General features: G+C 37.7%; 1 long non-coding RNA gene across 1 annotated transcript in view; it reads right to left on the bottom strand.

The window, feature by feature from the left end:
- The window catches only part of LOC121827172 (uncharacterized), a 141,576-nt gene extending 118,222 nt beyond the window's left edge, over positions 1-23,354 (bottom strand). The window contains exon 1 of the long non-coding RNA XR_013048844.1: positions 22,275-23,354. This is a non-coding gene — a long non-coding RNA (uncharacterized LOC121827172). The remainder of the gene's footprint in view (positions 1-22,274) is intronic.
- Between the last annotated feature and the right edge of the window lie 363 nt (positions 23,355-23,717).

The following is a 23,717-nucleotide window of genomic DNA, read 5'->3' as shown; positions in this document are numbered from 1 at the left end:
TTATTTAGGATATAAAATAGAGCTACAAAAAATTAGACCCCAAAAGGTGCAAATTAGGAGAGATAGACTACAGACTCTTAATGACATTCAAAGATTATTTGGAGATATTTTTCATCTATGAACTATTGTTGGGGTAAAAAATGATGAACTGACTAATTTGTTCAAAACCTTAGAAGGTGACAAGGACTTAAATAGTCCAAGAGAATTATCACCTGAAGCTGAAAAAGAATTGGCCTTGGTAGAAAAGAAAGTACATGAAGGGCATGTGGATTGTATTGTTCCAAAGCTGGATTGCATTTTGGTTATTTTACCTTCTAGGCGTTCTCCTACTGGAATATTAATGCAGAGGGAAGATATTATATTGGAATGGATATTTTTACCAAATAAACCAAATAAAAATTAAAAACTTATGTGGAAAAAATCTCTGACTTGATTTGCAAAGGAAAATTGAGACTTCGTCAATTAGCAGGAATAGACCCAGCAGAAATTGTCATACCATTAACTAAGGAGGACATTGAAAAATTATGGACAGAAAGTGAACCTTGGCAAAGAGCTTGCAGTAATTTTTTGGGAGAAATTAACAACAAATATCCCAAAAGCGATAGAATTGATCTTATCAAGAGAGCTGATTGGATCTTGCCTCGAATTGTATGGCAAAAACCCATATCTGGAGTTCATACATTTTATACAGATGCCAACAAAGAAGGAAAGGCAGGTTACAAATCAGAAAATTTAAGTAAAGTGGTTCAAAGTCCGTATAATTCAGTTCAAAAATCAGAATTGTATGCTATTCTGTTGGTATTAATGGATTTTTCAGAACCTCTCAACATAGTAACTGACTCTCAGTATGCTGAAAGAGTGGTGTTACATATTGAGACTGCAGAATTTATCCCTGATGCTTCAGAATTAACTTCACTATTTATTCAATTACAAGATACAATCAGGAAAAAGTATCATCCTTTATATATAACTCACATTCAATCCCATACTGGTCTGCCAGGCCCTCTAGCACAAGACAATGATGAGATTGATAAATTATTGATAGGAAATGTGCTGGAGGCCTCAGAATTTCATAAAAAACATCACGTCAATAGTAAAGGTTTAAAAAAGGATTTTTCCATAACCTGGCAACAAGCCAAAGAAATAGTAAAGAAATGTCCTACTTGTTCCTTCTACAATCAAACGCCATTACCAGCAGGATGTAACCCAAAGGGTACTCAGAGAAATGAAATCTGGCAGATGGACGTGTTTCACTTTGCAGAATTTGGAAAATTGAAATATGTACACCACACTATCGATACTTATTCAGGATTTCAATGGGCAACTGCTTTGAGTTCTGAAAAAGCTGATTCTGTAATCACTCATTTGCTAGAAGTTATGGCCATCATGGGTATACCTGCACAAATCAAAACTGACAATGCTCCATCATATGTCTCTGTTAAAATGAAACAGTTTTTTGCTTAATACAATATAAAGCATATTACAGGCATACCACATAATCCTAATGGTCAAGCAGTTATAGAAAGATCAAACAGAACTCTAAAGGATATGCTAAATAAACAGAAAGGGGTAACAAAAAACCCCAGAAATAGACTGCATAATGCTCTTCTAACTTTGAATTTTCTGAATGTCAATGAGAAAGGAACAACAGCTGCAGAGAGACACTGGATAATAGAAAAAACTACAGAATTAAATCAGCCTATATACTTTAAGGATGTGCTGACCTCAGAATGGAAACCAGGGTATGTATTACATTGTGGACGAGGTTTTGCTTTTGTTTCTACAGGAGAAGATAAGCTGTGGGTACCATCAAAATTGATAAAGGTTCGATTTGAACAAGAGAGACCTCTTAATTAGAGGAGATGATAGTTCATCAACCAGCATGAACATCCAATTTAAACTAACTTGTATCAATAACACATGCCTTTTCATTTAATCAGATAATAACTTGCCAAAAGGGAACATCCCCAAAATTAGTCTTGGGGAAAGTTTTTTGTTTTTGTCTTTTAGGAGAATGAAGGTTAAGGAATCTGAAGAACACTGGACAAATGAGACAACTGACGAAAAGGGACAAATCATCTATCCCAAGAAACAGAGTGAAACGGTGTATGGGTATATATTATCTAAAAAATTTTTATGTCTTCCTAAATGTTTGTTTCTGCTTTTCTCTAAAGATTTAACACTATTGGTTTTCTAATAGTCCCAGTTCAATTAAAATTTAAAGCTGACTTTGGAGTTGGAGAATGGCTCTCTCCTTCTTTAAAATCAAGCATGTTGTTAAAAGGAAAATGCAAACTCCCTGTATCATGCCAGAATAAAAGAGCCATCTTCTGCTATGGGACAGGACAAAAGCCAAATTAATTAAGGGACTATTCTATTACTGATCTCAACTCTTTGATTCTATTCTGATTCTTTAAACTCTTCTTAAAGTATGAATTTCATATCAAAATTTACAAGATTAATATATATAGATATTTATACATTTTAAACTTTGTTAAGATATGAATGGTCATATAGAGTACTAACTAATTCTAGAAAAAAAAAGGCTTCAATTACCTGCATATATATGTCTTTGTGTTCGAGTCTCTTATCAGTTTTCTGTAGGAAATCACGGCCAGGCCTAACATCAACTGAAGTCTCCAGAAAGAAGATGGGGCCCCACAACAACAACAATTCCACGTGGACAATAATAATATCATTAAGCTGACAAACATCATCCACAGATCAGCTTTGAACTACAAGGTGCTCAGAGCAATTTTGAGATGACTAGCTGAGATGATCCAGTCTCAAAGACTACTTGAATAAGGACTTGAGATAAACCCTGAACTTTGGCATTATACACAGACTGGATAATTAAGGATATAGTTACCTCTCCTAGAATTTGACAATTAACCTAAAATTTTTCTTTCAGGATAAAGAAAACTTCGCCCATACCCAGCAGGAAGCAATTTTAAGAATACGACGCCCACATTCCCAAAGAGGTGGTGTGGGGCGGGTGGTTTTTTGGTCTTTTTAATGGGCTTTGGGTCTGGGATAATTTTCAGTGTTTAGGGGGGTTGGGTACAAGTTATTGTCAAGGGTTAGGAAAAAGGCTAAGCAAAGGAGATTAGATTTAAGGTTCTTGTTTTTTTTTTTTTAAAAAAAAAAGGAAGGAAAAGAAAGAAAGAAAAGAAAAAGACAATTACTAGTTTTAAATACTTTACATTGGATTGGATTGTTTTATATTGTATACAAATTTGAAACTGATATTGTTAGAAAATGCTATATGTATATTTCTAATTGTATTTATACCATTCATTTAACAATGTAATGCAATTTTCTGATCCTTGAATGTTATTATTACCAACTATTAGGATATAAAGAAATGAAAGTTAGTAGTTAGACATTACAATAGAACTTGTAGTCATATTAGATATGTTTTAAAAAATGAGCAGAGATGTTTTAGACAGGTCATCTTCAAACCCTTCAGAGATCTACAGAATATGGCATTTAAAATGTTTTAATAACTTAGAAAATTTTTCTTTTTTGAGACATGTCAGCTCCTGGCAGTACCAATCTACTTCAGAGAAAATATGGGCATTGAAGAAACTGCATATGGAGTCAACTTTCATTGTGGCAAAAGTTAGCCACTGGACAACGAAGTATCCTTGAATCAACAGGACAAAATGGACAGACAGAACACGAAACAAGGGACTACTGATTCTTGCCAAAACAAATGTGGTTATGGCTTTATCAAAATGCATCTTCTGAGGCCAGGACAATATGGCCACATCCCTGAAGTGGCCTTCACAATCCGGAAAAGGTACGGTGCCCTTTTCTTCGAAGGCAGCTTAACAGGCAGAGGGCTGATGGCTTCTGTTGTGCAATGGAACAGCAGCTGAAAGCTCATGCCTCTCGAAAGTAAACTGGCATTTAATAGAGGTATGTGGAGAAGAAGGGGATGCTGAGATGAAGCCATATATACACAGCCAAGAATGGACAGCTGAACTCAAAAACTGTCAACAATTTCCAGAATTTAAAATCCTGAATCATGACAGGACACTAGTGGAATTCAGGTGTTTCTGGTACGTGGACTGCTCTCACCCAATGTGAGGTTGAACTGTTGACCTGTGTACATCCTACTTCACAAATGAGTCTGTCAGATACACTAAGCCTATAGGCTGAAGATGATGCCCCAACACTGCGGAGAAACCTCAGGTGACTGCCCAGGCAGCTGGCTGTTTCTGTCAACTCACAAATTTTTTGGAAGTTGCTTGCATGCACTTCCTGTTTTTATTTTTGTTAGCTAATATTATTTCCTTCTTGGGTCTCTGAGGGACTTGAAGATTAGTTAGTCATGGTTGAAAATTAGTTAGTTATAGTTGAAAATTAATTAGGATAGAAAGTGCATTAGATACATCTTGGATTTACCAAAATAGGATAGATAATGGAATTATTTTCTCTGATTTGTCAAATACCTATTTAGGTATTCATTACTTGTATATATTGTATAGTTATTGTACTTTTGTATATAGTTTTTCTTTTGTTAGTAATAACCTTTTGCTTTTTTTTCTTTTTATTAAAATAGAAAAGGGGAAATGTGGTAGTATTCTAATTGTACTGAAATGTGATTTTGATTGTATGTTAATAAATAAAGTTGCCCGGGGGTCAGAGCTATTAGAGCCATAGAAAGAGCATGGCAGTGGTGGCACACGCCTTTAATCCCATAGATCTCTGTGTGTTCAGGGATACAGCCAGCATTGGAGACATACACCTTTAAGACCTAGAGGGCTGTACATACAGACAGTGACGAGGCAGTCACGTGTTTGGGTTTACAACCACGTAGAAGGCAGAATGACTTTGAAACGACTGACACACAAGGAAATAGCTCTCTTTTCGGGAAGCTGGGACACCGCAGGAGGAAGGGTGAGATTTTAGCTCTGAGCTCTGACCTCTCAGCTTTCTCTTTTACATTGGTTCTGTGTATGTTATTTAATAAGACGGTTGGATACAACTACATTTTGGGGGTTGTTTTGTTTTTTTTTTTAATAGGACCCCAGTCATTCAAGAATAGGACAAACAACCAATCATAAAATTACAAACCTACTGAATACCAAAAGAAGCTAGTTCCTCAAGTGAAGACACAGCCTGCAGAAGGAAAAGGTCATTGCCAGCCACACTTCTGATAGAACATTAACAGCTAGAATATACAATGAATGTTTTTTAAAAAGTGAAACAAGGCAACAAGCCAATGAAAGGAGGAATGCTGCTGGGTGATGGTGGCCCACACCTTTAATCCCAGCCCTCAGGAGAAAGAGAGAGGAAGATCTCTGTGAGTTCAAGCCTAGCCTGGTCTACAGAGCAGGTTCCAGGACAGCCAGGGCTATACAGAGAAAACCTGTCTAAAAAAAAAAAAAAAAAAAAAAAAAAAAAAAAAAAAAAAAAAAAAACAAGGAGGTTAATGCTATGAAACTGAATAGAGAATTACAGCTCACTCTCTAGGTTCAATTCCCCAAGACCCAATCCACTTCTACCCCTCCTCACCCCACCATCTGCTTCCACTGCCTTGTTCCCTAGCCCCCAACTCCAGCAGATATCCCCTGATCAGTTGCAGACAGAAGAACAGGCCACATCAGCTGGAAGAAGTAGTAGACAAAATTAGGCAGAGACTCACTACTGAACCAGAGGCCACACCAGCCACTAGAACTCCAGATAGGCAACCCACAGACACACACACACACACACACACACACACACACACACACACAATCCCCAATACTCCCTCCTTTCCTCATCACTGTGCTCAAACCCCAACTCTGGCAGATATCCCTACTCAATCATAGACCAGGCTCATTTCCAGAACTCCAACCACATAGACCTGAAGACCAAAGAGGAAATAGAAACTAGGGAACCAAACACCTATCCAACAAAAACAAACTCAGAAATTGGCACCTAGACTTATAATCACCCCAAACCCAAATGTCTAGATGCCATCACAAGAACACAACAACAGAAATGGCACCATGTCACCACCAGAGCTCAGCCATCCTACTACAGCAAGACCTGAGTCAGCACAGCTGAAGCATAAGAAAATGACCTTAAAATCAACTTTGTTAAGATGATCGAGGACCTTAAGAAGCAATTAATAAATCCCTTAAAGAAATCAAGAAAATGATAACAAAAAATTGGAGGAAATTAAAGAAAGGCAACAAAACCAGGGTGGGGGGAAGTTGAAGGAAACAAAACTGTTCAAGATCTGAAAATGGAAACAGAAGCAATAACAAAAGCACAAGACTGTGGTAATTCTGTAAATGGAAACTTTAAGTACATAAACAAGAACTACAGATGCAAGCATCAACCACAGAACATAAGAGATGGAAAAGAGAATTTCAGGTGTTGAAGACATGATAGAAGAAATAGATACATCTGTCAAAGAAAATATTAAATCTAAAAAAAATCCTGACACAAAACATCCAGGAAATCTGGTACACTATGAAAAAGCCAAACCTAAAAATAATAGGAAAAGAAGAAAGAGAAGAATACCAGCTCATAGGCCCAGAAAATATTTTCAACAAGAACATAGAAGAAAAATTTCCTAAACTAAAAAAGGAGATGCCTATAAAAGTGCAAGAGGCTTACAGAACTCCTAATAGATTGGACCAGAAAAGAAAATCCCATCACCACATAATAATCAAAACACTACACATACAAAACAAAGAAAGAATATTAAAACTGCAAGGGGAAAAGAGCTAGTAACATGTATAAGTAGGCCTATCAGAATTACTCCTGACTTCTAAACAGAGCCTCTAAAAGCCAGAAAGTCGTACAAATGTCCTACAGACACTAAAAGAGCATAGATGTGAGCCCAAACTGCTACACCCACAAAAGCTTTCAATCACCATAGATGGAGTAAACAAGATATTCTATGATAAAGTCAAATTTAAACAATATCTGTCCTACAGAAGATACTAGAAAGAAAACTCCAACCCCAGGAAGTTAACTACACCCATGAAAACACAGGAAATAAATAATCTCAAATCAGCTAAACCAAAAGAAGGGAAGCACACACACACACACACACACACACACACACACACACACACACCAACAACAACAACAACTATAGCAACAACAAAATAACAGGAATTAGCAATCATTGATTGTGGTGATATTTTATTTGTGCTGAAATGTGATATTTTATTTCAATGTTAATAAATAAAGTTTGCCTAGAGATCAGAGGTCAAAGCAAGCCATAAGCAGAGTCAGGTGGTGGTAGCACATGCCCTTAATCTGATCACATGGCAGGCAGAGTCTCTGTGTGGTCAAGGACACAGCCAAGCATGGTGACACATGCTTTTAATCCCAGTACCAACAATAGAGACCTGGAGGTCTGTATAGACAGGCAATGATGAGGAAGTGATGTGATTGGGCTTAGAGCCAATGAGAAGGCAGAATAGGAAGGCAATGAAAGTGCAGGTTAGATAGGAAGAAGCTCTCTCTTGGGAAGCTATGGCATGGTGGTAAGTTAAGGTTAGTCGGTGGCTCTCCACTATTTCTCTGATCTCTTCGGCTATTACCCCTGTATTTGGTTGTTGCCGGAGGGCTTCTCTCCAGGTTCCCCAAGCCCCGCAGTCCCACAATCCACATATAAAATAATCACTCAGACGCTTATATCACTTATAAACTGTCTGGCCATGGCAGGCTTCTTGTTAACTGTTCTTTTATCTTAAATTAACCCATTTCTATAAATCTATACCTTGCCACGTGGCTGGTGGCTTACCAGTGTCTTCACATGCTGCTTGCCCTGGCGGTGGCTCCAGTGTCTCTCTTTCCTTCTTCCTGTTTCCCCAATTCTCCTCTCTCTCTGTCCCGCCTATACTTCCTGCCTGGTCACTGGCCATCAGTGTTTTATTTATATAGAGTGATATCCACAGCATTTGGTTCTGTGTTTCTTATTTAATAAGACTGTTTAGAAATTCATCTACAACTGATCAATGGACTTAATTCCCCAATAAAAAAGACTAACAGAATGGATATGAAAACAGGATCCATCCTTATGCTGCTTACAAGAAACACATCTCAAAATCAAATATAGAGATTGCCTCAGAGGAAAAGATTGGAAAAAGATATTCCAAGAAAATGGATCTAAGAAGCAAGCTGGTATAGCCATTCTAATATCTAACAAAATAAACTTCAAATAAAAATTAATCAAAAGAGACAGGGAAGGACACTTCATACTAATTGAAGGGAAAAAAATCCACCAAGGTGATGTTTCAAATCTTAACATCTATGCCCCAAATACAAAGGCACCCACATTTGTAAAAGAGACATTACTAAAGCTTAAATCACATATCAACCCTCACAACACTCATCAATGGACAGGCCATCCAGACAAAAACAAAACAGAGAAATATTGGAGCTAATAGATGTTATGAAACAAATGGTCCTAATACATATCTACAGAACATTTCACCCAAACACAAAAGAATATACCTTCTTCTAAGCACCTCACAGAATTTTCTACAAAATTGAATACATACAAAATTGAACAAAGCACATCTAAACAGTTAGAATAAAATCGAAATAACCCTCTGCACCTATCAGACCATCATGGATTAAAGTTAGATTTCAACAACAGGAACAACAGAAAGCCAACAAACTCGTGTAAACTGAACAACTCTCTACTGAATGACTACTGGGTCAAGGGAGAAATAAGAAAGAAATTTATGACTTTCTAAAATTCAATGAAACTGATTATACAGCATACCCAAATTTATGGGACACAATGAAAGCAGTGCTAAGATGGAAACTTCATGGCACTAAATGCCTACATAAAGAAGTTGGAAAAATCTCATACTAGCAACTTAACAGTACACCTGAAAGCTTCAGAACTAAAAGAAGCAAGCATACCCAGAAGGAGTAGATGGCAAGAAATAATGAAACTGAGGGCTGAAATCAATAACATGGAAACAGAGAGAGCAATACAAAGAATCAATGAAACAAAAAATTAGTTCTTCAAGAAAAATCAACAAGATAAACAAACTCTTATCCAAGTTAACTAAAAGGCAGAGAAATAATATCCAAATTAGCGAAATCAGAAAAGGGGAGGACATCATAACAGACACTGAGGAAATCCAAAGAGTCATTAGGCCATACTTTAAAAACCTGTACTCCACAAAATTGGGAAATCTAAAAGAAATAGACAATAGATACCACCCACTTACCAAAATTAAATAAACATAGGATAAACAATTTAAACAGACCTATTACTCCTAAGGAAATAGAAGCAGTCATTAAAAGTCTCCCCCAACCGAACGAAAAAAAAGGCCAGGGCCAGATGATTTTAACAAAAATTTCTACCAGACTTTCAAAGAAGACCTAATACCAACACTCCTCTTATGATTCCACAAAATAGAAAGAGAAAGAGCATTGTCCAACTCTTTTATAAGGGTATAGTCATCTTGATACCCAAACCACACAAAAATTCAACAAGGAGAATTGCAGACCAATTTCCCTCATTAACATTAATGCAAAAATACTCACAAACCAAATCCAAGAACACATCATAAATATAATCCACCATGATCAAGTTATGCTTTACCCCAGAGATGCAGGGACGGTTCAACATATGAAAATCTGTCAATATAATCTACCATATAAACAAATTGAAAGAAAAAAAACCACATGAACATCTCATTAGATGCTGAAAGAGCCTTTGACAAAAATCTAACACTGTTATGATTTTTAAAAAAAGTCTTGGAGAGATCAGGCATACAAGGGACATACCTAAACATAATGAAGGCAATTTACAATAAGCCAGTTGACAACATCAAATTTAATGGAGAGAAACTCAAAGCTTTTACACTAAAATCAGGAACAAGTCAAGGCTATTCACTCTCTCCATATCTATTCAATATAGTACTTGAAGTTTTAGCTGGAGAAATAAGACAACTGAACAAGATCACAAGGATAAAAATTAGAAAGGAAGATGTCAAAGTATCATTATTTGCAGATGATATGATAGCATGCATAAGAGATACCAAAAATTCTACCAAAGAACTTCTACAGTTGATAAATAACTTCAGCAAAGTTGCTGAATAAAGATTAACTCAAAAAAAAAATCAATAACCCTCTTATATTCAAATGGGCTGAGAAAGAAATCAGGTAAGCAACACCCTTTATAATAATGGTGTTATTATAAATATAATATAATATTTATATAAATATAAATATTTATTATATATATTTAATTTATATATATATATATATAAATATATAAAACATCACAAATAATGTATCTTGGCATAATTCTAACCAAGCAAGTGAAAGACCCATATGACAATAACGTTAAGTCTTTGAAGAAAGAATTTGAAGATATCAGAAGATGAAAAGATCTCCCATGCTCATGGATCAGTAGGATTAACATAGTAAAAATGCCCGTCTTACCAAAAGCAATCTACAAATTCAATACAATCCCCATAAAAATTCCAATACAGTTCTTTACAAACCCTGAAAGAACAATACTCAACTTCATATGGAAAAAAAAAAAAAAACAGAATTACTAAAAAAAAAAAAAAAAAAATCCTATACAGTAAAAGAACTTCTTCTGGAGGTATCACCATCCCTGATATCCCTTATTTCAGAGTGATAGTCATAAAAACAGCATATTGTTCACATAAAAAACAGACAGGTGCATCAATAGAATTGAATTGAAGACTCAGACATAAATCCACCTATAAAACACCTGATTTTTTTTTTAACAAAGAAGCCATAAATATACAATGGAAAAAAGAAAGCATCTTCAACAAATGGTGCTGGTCAAACAGGATATCTGCATGTAAAAAAATGCAAATAGATCCATATCTGTCACACTGAATAAAACTCAAGACCAAGTGAATCAAAGACCTCAACATAAAGCTAATACACCAAATCTGATAAAAGAAAAGGTGGGGGATAGCCTTGAACTCATTGGCACAGGAAAAGACTTCCTGAATAGAAGACCAATAGCACAGGGACTAAGGACAGCAATTAATAAATGGGACCTCATGAAACTGTAAATCTTCTGTAAGGCAAAGAACACTATCAATAGGACAAATAGGCAGCCTACAGAATGGGAAAAAAAAATTTCACCAACCTAACATGTGACAGAGGGCTAATAAGCAAAATATACAAATAATTCAAGGAACTATACATCAACAAACCAAAACATGCAATTAGAAAATGGAGTAGAGATCTAAACAGAATTCTTAACAGAGGAAACTCAATTGGCTGAGAAACACTTAAAGAAATGTTTAATATTCTTAGCCATCAGGGAAATGCAAATCAAAATGATTTTGAGATTTCATCTTACTCCTGTCAGAATGGCTAAGACCAAAAACACAAGTGACAGCTCATGCTGGAGAGCATGTGGAGAACAAGCCTCCACTGCTAGTAAGAGAGAAAACTTGTACAGCCACTTTGGAAACCAGTATGGCAATTTCTCAGAAATTTGGCAATTGATATACCTCAAGACCCAGCTATACCACTCTTGAACACATAATCAAAAGGATGTTCCATGCTATAAGAAGGACACTTGCTCACCTATGTTCACAACATAGAAAATGTGGTAATTTACACAATGGAGTATTACTCAGCTGTTAAAACCAATGACATCATGAAATTTGCAGGCAAATTGATGGAGTTAGAAAAAATCATTCTGAATGAGGTAACTCAGATCCAGAAAGACAAACATGGTATGTACTTGCTTATACATGGACATTAGCTATTAAGTAAAGGATAACTATCCTGTAATCCACTGACCCAGAGAGGCTAAGTAACAAGGAGGACTCAAGAGGGAATGCAAGGATATTTCTAGGAAGGCGAAACAATAGATTTCATGGGTGGACTGGGATCAAGTGGAGATGGGAACAGGAAGGATCAAGCTGAGTGGAGGGATAGAGGGAGAGAGTACTGGGAGACATGAGTGGATTTGAGGGTACATTTGGGGGGCAATGTGGAAACCTAATGCAATGAGAACTCCCTAGAATCTACAAAGGTGACTCTAGTAAAGACTCCTAGTAATGGGGGATACAGAGCCTGAACAAGCCATCTTATGTAACCAGGCAAGGCTTGCAGTGGTGGAACTGGGTCATTAACCCAGCCACAAAACCTTCAACCTACAATGTGCCCTGCCTGCAAGATGTGCTGGGGTAAAGGTGACACGGAACTTGTGAGAGAGGCCAACCAATGACTGGTCCAGCCTATGATCCACACCATGAGAGGGAGCCCACGTTGACACCACCTAGTTGGCCAGGAACCAGAGGCTGGATAGCCCAGAGACCAAGGATAAAATCAAACATGACTGCCCCCTCAAAAAAAAAAAAAAAAAAAAACAGAGGCAACAAAATGATCACTAATGATATTCTGCTATACTCTTAGGCAGGAGCTTAGCACAATTATCATTAAAGAAGCTACCTCTGTCATAGCCCAGGAAGAAGCAGCTTCCAGTCTACAGACAGGACTCAAAGGGAAAGTCTACAGCATCATAAAACTTAGACTTTTACAAGGTTTTTAGGGAAGGAAAAAACTCACACATATTTTCTTGATGGTAACTTTTTTTATTCTCTCATGTTGACTCTCTTGTTGAATCTGAATCTCTTTGTTCTTCACAGCTACACATACCCAACAGAATCTTTCATGTTGAATATAAGACTTACATTTGAATGTCAAATCAATTTTTTAAGTAAATGATAAGAAACAGAGTCATTCCCAACAACTTACATTCAATGAATCTCAACTCCCTAATTGGTGTGCTGTAACTTTCAGCTGCAAAGAAACAACCAGTCATTGTTATCTACCTACATAGTCTTATAAAGGATTTTAAAGGAGTTATAGAACTAAACTATTGAGGAGTCTAAGAAAAATAAGGATATTGTGTATTACATCCTATATTTCTGAGTGTAATAACATTTTAAACTAACATTTTGTGATTAACAGTCTTGTAAAATATCAGACTTTCTTGGACTGGGAATGTTTACATGGAGAGAAGTGTCACAAATGCTTTGATTGAGACTCAGAATTACCTTATATCTCTTAATATGAACTCACTCAGCACTTCCAAAGGCACAGTGACACTGAAAGCATTTTAAATCTTAAAGTGTATTTTTCTGTCCTTTGTTTAACATTAGAACAAAAAAAAAAAAAGGAAACTTGCAACTCTTCTTGGGGCTATGAAGTCAGATTATTCTTTGTAGTTCTGGACAATTGGAAAATCTTCCCCCATGGTATATCTGAATAAAAGCCATTTCTGTCCCTAGACCTCAATTAATTGCTCCCTGACACCTGTGCAATTTCAGGGCCCAACATAAAAAACAGTTGGCTGAATTCTGAATACTCAAGATATATACACATACCATAAAATTGAGGTAAGGAATTTGTGCAGACTTAATCACTGCCCTATGTTATCAGTGAGACTTAGCAAGACAGACTGGAATAGCAATTAGGTTGCTTTGCACCTTTAACCTTGGTTCAACAAATCAGACAGCTGGCTATTATGTATTTGTGAATTGGGATGCTTTTCCTGGGAATGGTTTATGTTTAAAACTATTATCACGGTACCTGGTATAATCTAAAGATACTCTGAAGCTCTGTATCACCTAATAGTGTACAGCTGCCTTGGCAGTTAGGGAAATTCAACTTTTTTTCTATGTCAACCTGAGTTGTGATATAAAACAGCTTCCAGTGAATTTTTCATCCCTGACTTAAACTAACATTATTGATGTCAAATGGACAATACAGCATAAGGAGGAGTCATCATAGATAAAGATCCCCAATAGATTGAGATGCATTCATGAGATAAACACACTACAATTCAGGCAATGGGGGACTTCCCACACCATATGCATTATATCACATAACAGAGAAAAGTATGTAGCAGCAACAACATGACAAAGCACAAGCAAAAGATATTATGGAGTGTGTATTCTCGTAAGCCTTGCTTGGATGAGACATTCCCTTCAGAGAGTTTTTCTTCTGGTAGGCTGACACCGGAACTTCAATTGCCACTTGCTGTTGCTCTGACACAGCCACTGGCATTTCTCTAGCAGCAGGTGGGAGCAGATGGAAAGACCCACAGGCAAGCATTAGGCAGAGCTCAGGGAACCCCAAGGAAGATGGGGAGGAAGAATTGTAGGAGCCAGAGGGGTTGAAGACACCACAAGAACACAGTCCACAGAATCAACTAAGCAAATTTATAGAGGCTCACAAAGACTGAAGTGGCAATCAAGGAACCTGTATGGCTTATGTCCTCTGTATATGTTGTGGTTGTATAGCTTGGTGTTCTTGTGGGACTCCTAACAGTGGGAATAGGGGTTGTCCCTTACTCTTTTGCTGGCTTTTGGAACCCTTTTCCTCCTACTGGGTTGTCTCATCCAGCCTTGATATGCGGGTATGTGCCTAGTTTTATTGTAACATGTTATGCCATGCTCAGTTGATATCCCTGGGAGGCCTGATCTTTTCTGAAGAGAAAAGGAGGGGGAGAAGTGGAAGAGAAGTGGTAGGGAGGGACTGGGAGGAGTGAATGGAGGGGAAAGTGCAGTCAGATGTAATATAGGAGAGGAGAATAAATAAATTTTTAAAATAATTTTCAAAGTGTTAGAAATGCTTAGCAATGACAGAAATACAAATTAAAACTACTTTGAGATTCCATCTCACCCCTATCAAAATGACTACAATTGAAAAAACAAAAGACAACAAACACTGCCAAGTATGTGGGGAAAAGAAATCACTGTTGGTCACAGTGGAAACTGGAGACACAGTAGAAATCATGATGTGTAAAATTTTCTGAAAAAACTAAAATTAGAACTTCCATATGACCCAGTTATATCACTCCTGAATATATACCCAAAGGACTCTATATCCTATTACAGAGATACTTGCACACCTATGTTCACTATTGATCTATTAGAAATATTGTTTTTCAATGGTACTCTATTAATGGGGAAAAACTCAAAGAATTGCGGTGGATATCACTGTATAAATAAATTGCTGATTGGGCAGTGGCCAGACAGGAAGTATAGACGGGACAAGGAGAGAAGAGAATTCTGAGAAGTGGAATGCTGCCAGCCACCACCATGACAAACAACATGTAAAGATGCCGATAAGCCAAGAGACATGTGGCAAGATATAGATTTATGGAAATTGATTAATTTAAGATGTAAGAACTAGATAGCTAGAAGCCTGAGCCATTAGGCCAAACAGTTTAAATAATATAAACGTCTGTGTGTTTATTTTATAAGTGGGCTGTCAGACTGCTGGGGCTTGGTGGGACCCGGAGAGAAAACTCTCCAGCTACAAAGACTTTTTACTAAAATCAAGAACGAGATAACAGTGTACACTTTCTGTATTCTTCAATATTGTCCTGGAAGTCTTAGCTAGAGTAATATGACAAAACATGTAAACAAAAGGGATACAAATAGGAAAGGAAGAAATCCAAATATGCTAATTTGGAAATGGTACAGGAGGTGAAATCACACCTGGTACTTTAAGACTCATCAAAATCTGTGGCTGAAGAGGTCATGGGTTCTAGTGGTAAGCTCCTACATGTTAAATAGGCATACTGTGCCCATTGAACGTCCTTCTGAACATGTAGATTTATTCCCCACATTAGTTCTACTTTAAGTTCTAGTCCATGGAAATTCTTTCTGTATTGGGCAGTGATTAATGTGGACTCTTACTTGGTCAGAGTGCTAAAAATAAATGACGTGAATGCTGAGCCCTAAATCAGTCATCTGTATCATCCTTTCCAAGGCTCAGGTAACACCATGAAAAAGGGGACCAAAATAATGTAAGAAGCAGAGGAAAGAGAGGTGTGTTATGGAGCAGTCTTCCAGGAATGACAAGGCTATTGCATTTATGAAATCACAGCATCTATGATTACCTAAACAAGACCTGCCAAAAACTGGGTTCATCAACATCTTATGGATCAGAGAAACTGCCACAACTCCCTCCCTTCCCTGAAGATTTTTAGGCAGTTAATCATTGCATTACCCATACTCTTATAAATAGCTCCTCACCTCATAAGTAACTGCTCATGTGAGAAACTTTAATTTAACTCACTAGGGGACACACACACACACACACACACACACACACACACACACACCATGAAAGTAGTCAGGGGGTACTCAATGAGAGGAGGAAAAGGATCAAAGGGTAGGAAAGGGACAAAACACAATAAGTGGGAGTGAGTTGAAACAGAATACATTAAACAACATGTATGAAAAATCATAGTATGTATGATTGATTGTTAGGATAATATTTTGTACACTATGTGAAGATGTCTCTGTTTTTCCTCACCTGCCTAAGGCACCTTCTGACTGGTTTAATAAAGACATGAACAGCTAATAGATAGGCAGGAAAGGATAGGTGGGAGTTCCAGGAAGAGATAAGAACTCAAGGAAAGAATCTGATGCACAAGAGATTTGCCAGCCAGACAGGGAGGAAGTCAGTGGTACTGTACTGAGGAGAGGTAATAAGCCATGTGGCAGAGTGTAGATTAATATAAATAGGTTAATTTAAGTTTTAAGAGATAGTTGAAAAACAAGCCTAAGCTTTTATAATTAATAAAGAGTTACCATGCCATTATTAGAGAGCTAGCAATATAAAAAAAGACACATTACATTTGGTGCCCAAACAGGGGGCACATATTTCCAAGCATAGAGCCTGAGAAAGCTAAGAAAAGTCCCAGAGAAGGAGCCAGATGCAGCTTCCTAGCAACTGCAGTATCTAAGACAAACATGGTGCTAATGACTCCTGTAAGAGGCCTTGTTGGGCAACCTAGTGTTTGAGTAGGGTCTATGAGCAGCTGGCATGCTACTTGGTGGCATGTTACTTGGTGGAAGACTGGAGAGAAGAATCTCCCACATCACGGGCCCAGCAACTTCCCAGAGCTGGAGCAAGTAGATGCAGTCCCTGAATGGTACTTTGAAGTGTGAGGCTCAACTCTCACAGAAGGACAAGCAGTGGCTGCAGCCCAGAACCAATGGGGAAGCCTGCTGGACCAACCTGAGGGTGGCAGAGCCAGCCACCAGTGCCATGTGCTAAGCAGAGCCACTGGAGGAGCCTGCAGATGCACAGAATTCAAAGAAACACTTTCCCAGAGACAGATGCTGCAGCCTCTCTGGCAGGCTTGTGAATCCACATGCTGCTTCACATTCCTGTCAGGTTGGTTGCAGTGGTTGGCCTGGCCCTTTAAGGCTTGGTTTATGTGGTCAGAGAATGTTTGCCAGTGAAGGTGCACAGAAATCCAGGTCCAGACTGAGAAAACCTCTAAACAGATACAGTATGCTTGAAAATGTGCTTAGGTGCTGAAGAAAGAAAAGAAAATGGGTATAGACAGCCATAGGGAAAAATAGTTTAGTGAAGTTCTTAAAGAAAGAATAAAGTAATATAAAAAGAATAAACCACACAAGGATGGGAAATATCATAACACAGAGTGTTTGGACCCTATAATGTGCTACATTAGATAATTTTAAAATAGAAACAGACAATAAAAAGATAGATGGCTTAATTGAGATTGGATTAATATTGATTATGATTACTATCATTCTAGTATTTCACATTTTATTCTTAATAGCCATAGTAGCTTTTGGTGCCCTCTCAAAGAAAAGAGCTTTAGAGATATAGGAAAAAGAAAAAATATAAAAGATGGATTGATAAAAGACAAGGCTTGGAAGAAAAATTAGAACTAGTGAAAGCCCATGAACAGTAGACTAGTGGCTGTGGAGCCCCCATGGGACTGGACTAGGCCCTCTGGATATGTAAGATGGTTGCTTGGCCCAAACTGTTTGGGGGGCACCCAGGCAGGGTGATTGGCATCCATCCCTGGGGCGTGGGCAGGCTTTTGGGGATCTGGTACCTGTAGTATAATGCCTTGTGCAGCCTTGGTGCAGTGGGGAGGGGCTTGGACCTGTCTAGGCTCAGTGTGCCCGGCTCTGCTGACTCTCCATGGGAGACCTTGATTTGGGGAATGTGGGGATGTGGGATGGCTTGGGAGGGAGGGCTGGAGGTGGGGTGAGGAGGAAGGAGGGGGATGTGTGGGTGGTATGTAGAGTGAATAGAAAATTTCTTAATAAAGAAAAATGAAAGAAAAAAAGAAGAAAAATTAGAAAGACTTATAAATAAAAATGAGAAAGATACTAAGACAGAGACAGAGGGATTAAGACAAGAGCCAGCCATGCCACTGTATAATGAAATAAATAAAGGTCCACCAAAAGTTATTAGAATACCAACTTTAGCTTATTAAGTTACTATGTGACAAATACTAGCAGACAATAGGTACCTCCAAGATTATGAAGAATTTGGATGGAATCCTGTAGAAAAGCTATATTTAAAAAAATTTAAAGAAGCCATAATTTCATATGGTATGCATTCACCATTCATGGAACAAATATTAAGTTCTTGGATGAGTCAAACTAGAGTAATCACCCAAGACTGAAAAGATGAAAAAAGCAGTCCTAAAAGCTGGTCCTCAGTTACAGTGGTGGTCATAGCAGAAGGAAGAAGCTAAAGAGACAGAACAGAGAAATGGCGCTAGAGGAATCAACAGTTCCCAAGATCAATTTCTAGGTGAAGGTCAATTTGCTGAGATACAAATGTAGGGTGAATATGATGATACAACCTTGGCACTGTGCCATACAGCAGCTTTAAGTACTTGGGACAAGTTTGAAGAAACAAGAAAAAGGTTTAAACCATTTACTAAAATTATACAAAGTTCAAAGGAAGCATCCATTGATTTTTTTTTAACCAAGATTTACTTCAGCTGTAAATAGAAGCATATCAGATTCAGAAGCTAGGTAAAGATTAATCAATCTTTGGGTTTTGAAAATTAAAATTCTGAATGCAAAAAGGTGATCAGGCTTCTAAAGGCAATATTAGCACCAATAGATGAATAGATTAGAAATAAAGGTACCGGATTTGATAATTATGATGCAACTTTAATAGGAGAAGTAATTTTAAAAGGTTTTGAGAAAAGCCAAATTGTCGAATTTCTTAGCTGTGCCAAGCAAGGTCATTTTAAAATGTATTGTATGCAAATTGTTCCTAGAAACAATATTTTTCCTGGAAATAATACAAACAGAAGGCCCCAGCCTTCTGGAGTATGCAGAAGGTATGGTAAAGGCTGGTATTGGATTGATGAATGCAGATCAACAAGGGACAAACAAGGTAACCCCTTGGTGGGGAACCCTAGGGGACTTCTTGAAGGCCCTGATATCAAATTCAAGTATGCCATTTCAGGTCAGCAGCAGAAAAACTCATACACAGGGCAATTAAACAGCACTGGAAATAGCCATTTATAACCCAGATATCAAAGTCATAGCAGCTTCAGTAGATAAAACAGAAAACTCAGGTGAAAACAAAGACAAGTATTTTGGCAAGCTGCTATAGATAATCAGAGGCCAAAACTAAAAGTATTTATAAATGACATTGAAATTGAAGGTTTGGTAGACATAAGAGCAGAGGTAATAAAAATTTCAGCAAAATCTTGGCCTGCAAATTGGCCTTTTCAGGAAGTAAATATTCAGCTCCTAGGAATTGGGACATTGTCTCAGGTTAAAAAAAAAAAAGTCTAAAATGGATTAAATGCATAGGACCAGAAGGTCAATAGGAAAATTAAAGCCATATGTGGCTAATATAGCCATAAACCTATGGGGAAGAGATCATACAGCAGTGGGAAGCACAGATTAACGTTGTTCCAACTTCAGAAACTAGTTGTAAAAAGTAGATGTTCCTAATTTAAAAAATTAAAAAATGTTATCAAAGACAGTGACAGACAGCCCAGGTTGTCCATAAGTAGGACATAGCAGAGGCTAGCTTGTCAACCTTATAGGAGGGGGCCACTGCTGATAGAAAACAGCTGCCCTGGCACTAAAGTGGTTAACTGATGAGCCTGCTTGTGTAGGGCAATGGCCTATGACAGAAGAAAAGTTACAGGGAGGCTCAGCATATAGAGTCCACAAGACCTTTGTATTCTCCTGTATTTGTCATTAGAAAGAAATCTGGAAAATGAAGGATGTGAACAGATCTGAGAGGAATCAATAAAGTCACTCAGCCTATGGGTTCCTTATAATCTGGAATCCTTTTAACTTCTTTATTACCTAAGGCATGACCTATTACAGTAATTGATCTGAAAGACTGCTTTTTCACAATCACTTTGCATGAGCAAGATAGAGAAAAATTTGCTTTTACAATGCCTACTTATAAATCTCAACCTCTTAAAAAAGTCTTGCCAGAAGAAATGTTAAACAGTCCTATGTTATGTCAATATTTTTACAACAGCCAATAGAAATAATTCATAAACAGTTTCCACAATCTATAATTTACCATTATATGGATGAAATTGATCAGCTATTAATAGGAATTGTGCTTAAAAGCCTCAGAATTTCATTTTAAAAAAACCATGTTAACAGCAAAGGTTTAAAGAAAAATTTTCCTATCATTTGACAACATACCAAGGAAATGCCCTACTTGTTCTTTCTATAACAAAACTCCATTACCTACAGGAAGTAACCCAAAAGGTACCCAAAGAAATAAAATTTGGGAAATGGATGTGTTTCAATTTTCAGAGTTAGGAAATTAAAGTATGGGCACCATATCATAGATACATATTCAGGATTTCAATTGGCAATTATTTTAAGTTCTAAAAAGGCTGATTCTGTAATTAGAAGTCATGGCCATTATAGGAATACCTGTACAAATTAAGACTGACAATGCTCCAGCATATGTTTCTAGTAAAATGAAACAGTTTTCTTGCATATTACAACATAAAAGTTATTACATACATACCATACAATCCTACAGAACAAGCAGTTATAGAAAGATCTAATCATATTCTAAGAGATAATAATAATAATAATTATATAATAATAAAATAATAAACAAAGAGTTAACAAAGACCTCAGAGATAGATCACATACTGCTTTATTAACTTGAAATTTTTTAAATGCTAATGAGCAGAAAACAATCCAATGTGGGAAAAAAACTGCTGAATTAAACCAGCCTATATATTTTAAGAATGTCTAAACTTGAGAATGGAAGTCAGGAAATGTATTGCATTTGGGGAGAGGTTAAGCCTTTGTTTTCACAGGAAATAAAAAGCTATGGATTCCTTCAAAATTCCTCCATTGCCACTTTCTCAAAAATCTGCATTAGGACAACTTCAAAGCTACTAGCTGAGATTGTGCAACCTCACAGACCACTCCAGCCAGGACTTCAGTTAAGCCCATTACACAGAGACTAGACAATAAATGATACAGGTACCATCATCCCAATTTTCTCAGGGTCCCCTAAAAATGCTGTCACCTCCAGACAACAAGAAGCAATTTTAAGAACATGACACCCACTGGGCAGTGGTGGTGCAGGTCATTAATCCCAGCACTCAGGAGGCAGAGGCAGGAGTAGCTCACTGAGTTCAAGGCCAGCCTGGTCTACAAAGCAAGTTCTAGGACAGGCTCCAAAGCTACACAGAGAAACCCTGTCTAAAAAAAAAAGAAGAAGAACATGACACCCACAGTTTTGAGAGGTAGGATGAGTGATTTTTTGGTCATTTGGTGAGTTATGGATGTTTGTTGTTATTTAGAGGGGTTGGTTACAAGTTGTTATTGGTCATGGTCAGGGAGGAAACTAAACAAAGGAAGCTAGATTAAGAGACTTCTTTCTTTCTCTTTCCTCTATCCTTCTTTCTCTCCTATGTAGTGTTGGGAGGGTGGAGGAAAGGGGGATGAGAGATGAAAATTTTTATAAAGGGGGGATATAGGAATGATGGAATAAAGGGGTAAATTACTGAATCTTCTTTTAAACTAAAAAGCAACTACTATTCTCAAATATTTTATGTTGGTATGGATTTTTGTATATTAATACAAATTTAATGTTATTTTTGTTACAACAAACTATATATATGTTTCTATTCTTGTTTAAGGTATTATACCTATGCAGCTTATTTAAAAATGTAAGTTCTAGTCCTTGAAAGCTATGCAGGTTAGTAGCTAGTCACAAACTTGTGGTCATGTTAGATATGTTTTCAAGGTTAAACAGATATATATTATAGATAGATAGGTGGTCTCCAAACACTTCAGAGACTTTCAGAATATGGCATTTAAGATGTTTTAATAACACAAGGCTTTTCAATGACAGTGAGACACAGCTGCTCCTGAAAGTACCAATCTGCTTCAAAGAAGATGATGGGCATTGAAAAACTTCCATATGGAATGTGCTCCAAATGTGGCAAAGCTAGCCATTGGGCAAGAAATTGTCCTTACCTCAACTGCTGACAGTATGCTATACAAACTGGAAAAGCAGGGCACAAAGGAAGTCGACTGCCAAATTTTACCAGGACAATGTTCAAAATTCCTGCTTCACAGAAAAGTCTGTCAGACAGTCTAGGCCTATAGGCTGAAGATGGATGCCACACGCTGAAGAGGAACCTTGGGTGACTATCCAGGAAGCCAGTTGTCTCTGTTGTTTCTTGGTTTTGGAAGTTGTTTGCTCTGCCTTCTGTTTACTCAGGTAATAGTTATCCTTCTCAGGTCTCTGATGGGGTTGAAGATGAGATAGTTATATAGTTATTGTAAGTAAATTGGTTGCAAAATGTGAACTTTGCAACTCTGGGGAAGGTGTCCTGAGTACCTGGGAGTCAAGTAACACCTTGAGCTGCTTAGCACATCTCTGAAGGCTGGAGCTGCAAGGAGACAGTTCAGCCCTGGAAGGCAAAGTATCCCAGACACCTCGAGCAGCTCAGAACAGCATCTCTGTCCTGAAGGTGTTTAGCACAGCTATGATGGCTGGAATTGCAAAGAAGCAGCCCAACCCTAGAAGGGAAATTTTTCTCAGGAGAGTCAAGCCTGGAACTGCTTCAGCAGGGAAGGGTATCCTGACTCTTCAGGAAAGTCAAAATATACCTGGTATGATGGGGGATGGTCTCCCAGCAGGATATATCAATACTGTTCCTCTCTTGGAGAGCCTCTACAGCTGAGCTATGCTCAGCTCCCACTTAAGGAGGCTTCCTAGCAGAGTTCTGCTTCTCCAACCTAAGATGTTGCTTCTTTTGCTTCATTCTGCAAAAGGGGAAACCCCTGCAGAAATGTAGCAATCTCCTTCTGCTCCGGAGAAAAGTGTTACTTTTTAGCTTTGTCTTGCTCTGTCCACTGTGAAGATCTCAGCAAAGATTTTCTGTTCAGCTCCTCCTTGCTGGGCTCTTTCAGCTCTCCCTTGTTTTGTCCACTGAGGGATGTCTCAGCAAGGATCTTCACACCCAAAACTCTATTGAGAAAGAGATTTATTTGGGAAGGAGTCCAGGAGAGTAGCTGCCTCTACCAGGGTGGAAAGAACAGCCTTTTTTTCTGACTAGGCAAGGTGGTTTACACAGGAAGTCTTGGAGGTGGAGTCAACCCCGGGCCCAGGATTCTACTATCCTGTTCTGTGATTGGTTGGTTTCCCAAGTCAGTTGACCAGATAGCTCTGATCTGACTGAACCAAACTGTATTTCTTTCTGCCCTGATCTGAGCCATTTTTCCCTAGTTCTGGGCTCCAGCATCAGGGTGGATTTCTTTAGCCAGTCCCTTTTCCCTACAGTTATATTATAGTCTTACAGTTTTTCTTGTTACCAAATTCAGAAAAGAAATTCACAAAAGAGATATAAAGTTTATGAAGATTGAGAAACATAAGTTTAACTTGTTTAAGAGAGCTAGCAATATAAAGACCCA

The sequence above is a fragment of the Peromyscus maniculatus genome, chromosome 2 (assembly GCF_049852395.1).
Source record: "Peromyscus maniculatus bairdii isolate BWxNUB_F1_BW_parent chromosome 2, HU_Pman_BW_mat_3.1, whole genome shotgun sequence".
Lineage (NCBI taxonomy): Eukaryota > Metazoa > Chordata > Mammalia > Rodentia > Cricetidae > Peromyscus > Peromyscus maniculatus.
The sequence above is the reverse complement of the archived record's forward strand: the minus strand, read 5'-3'. Positions and strand labels throughout refer to the sequence as shown.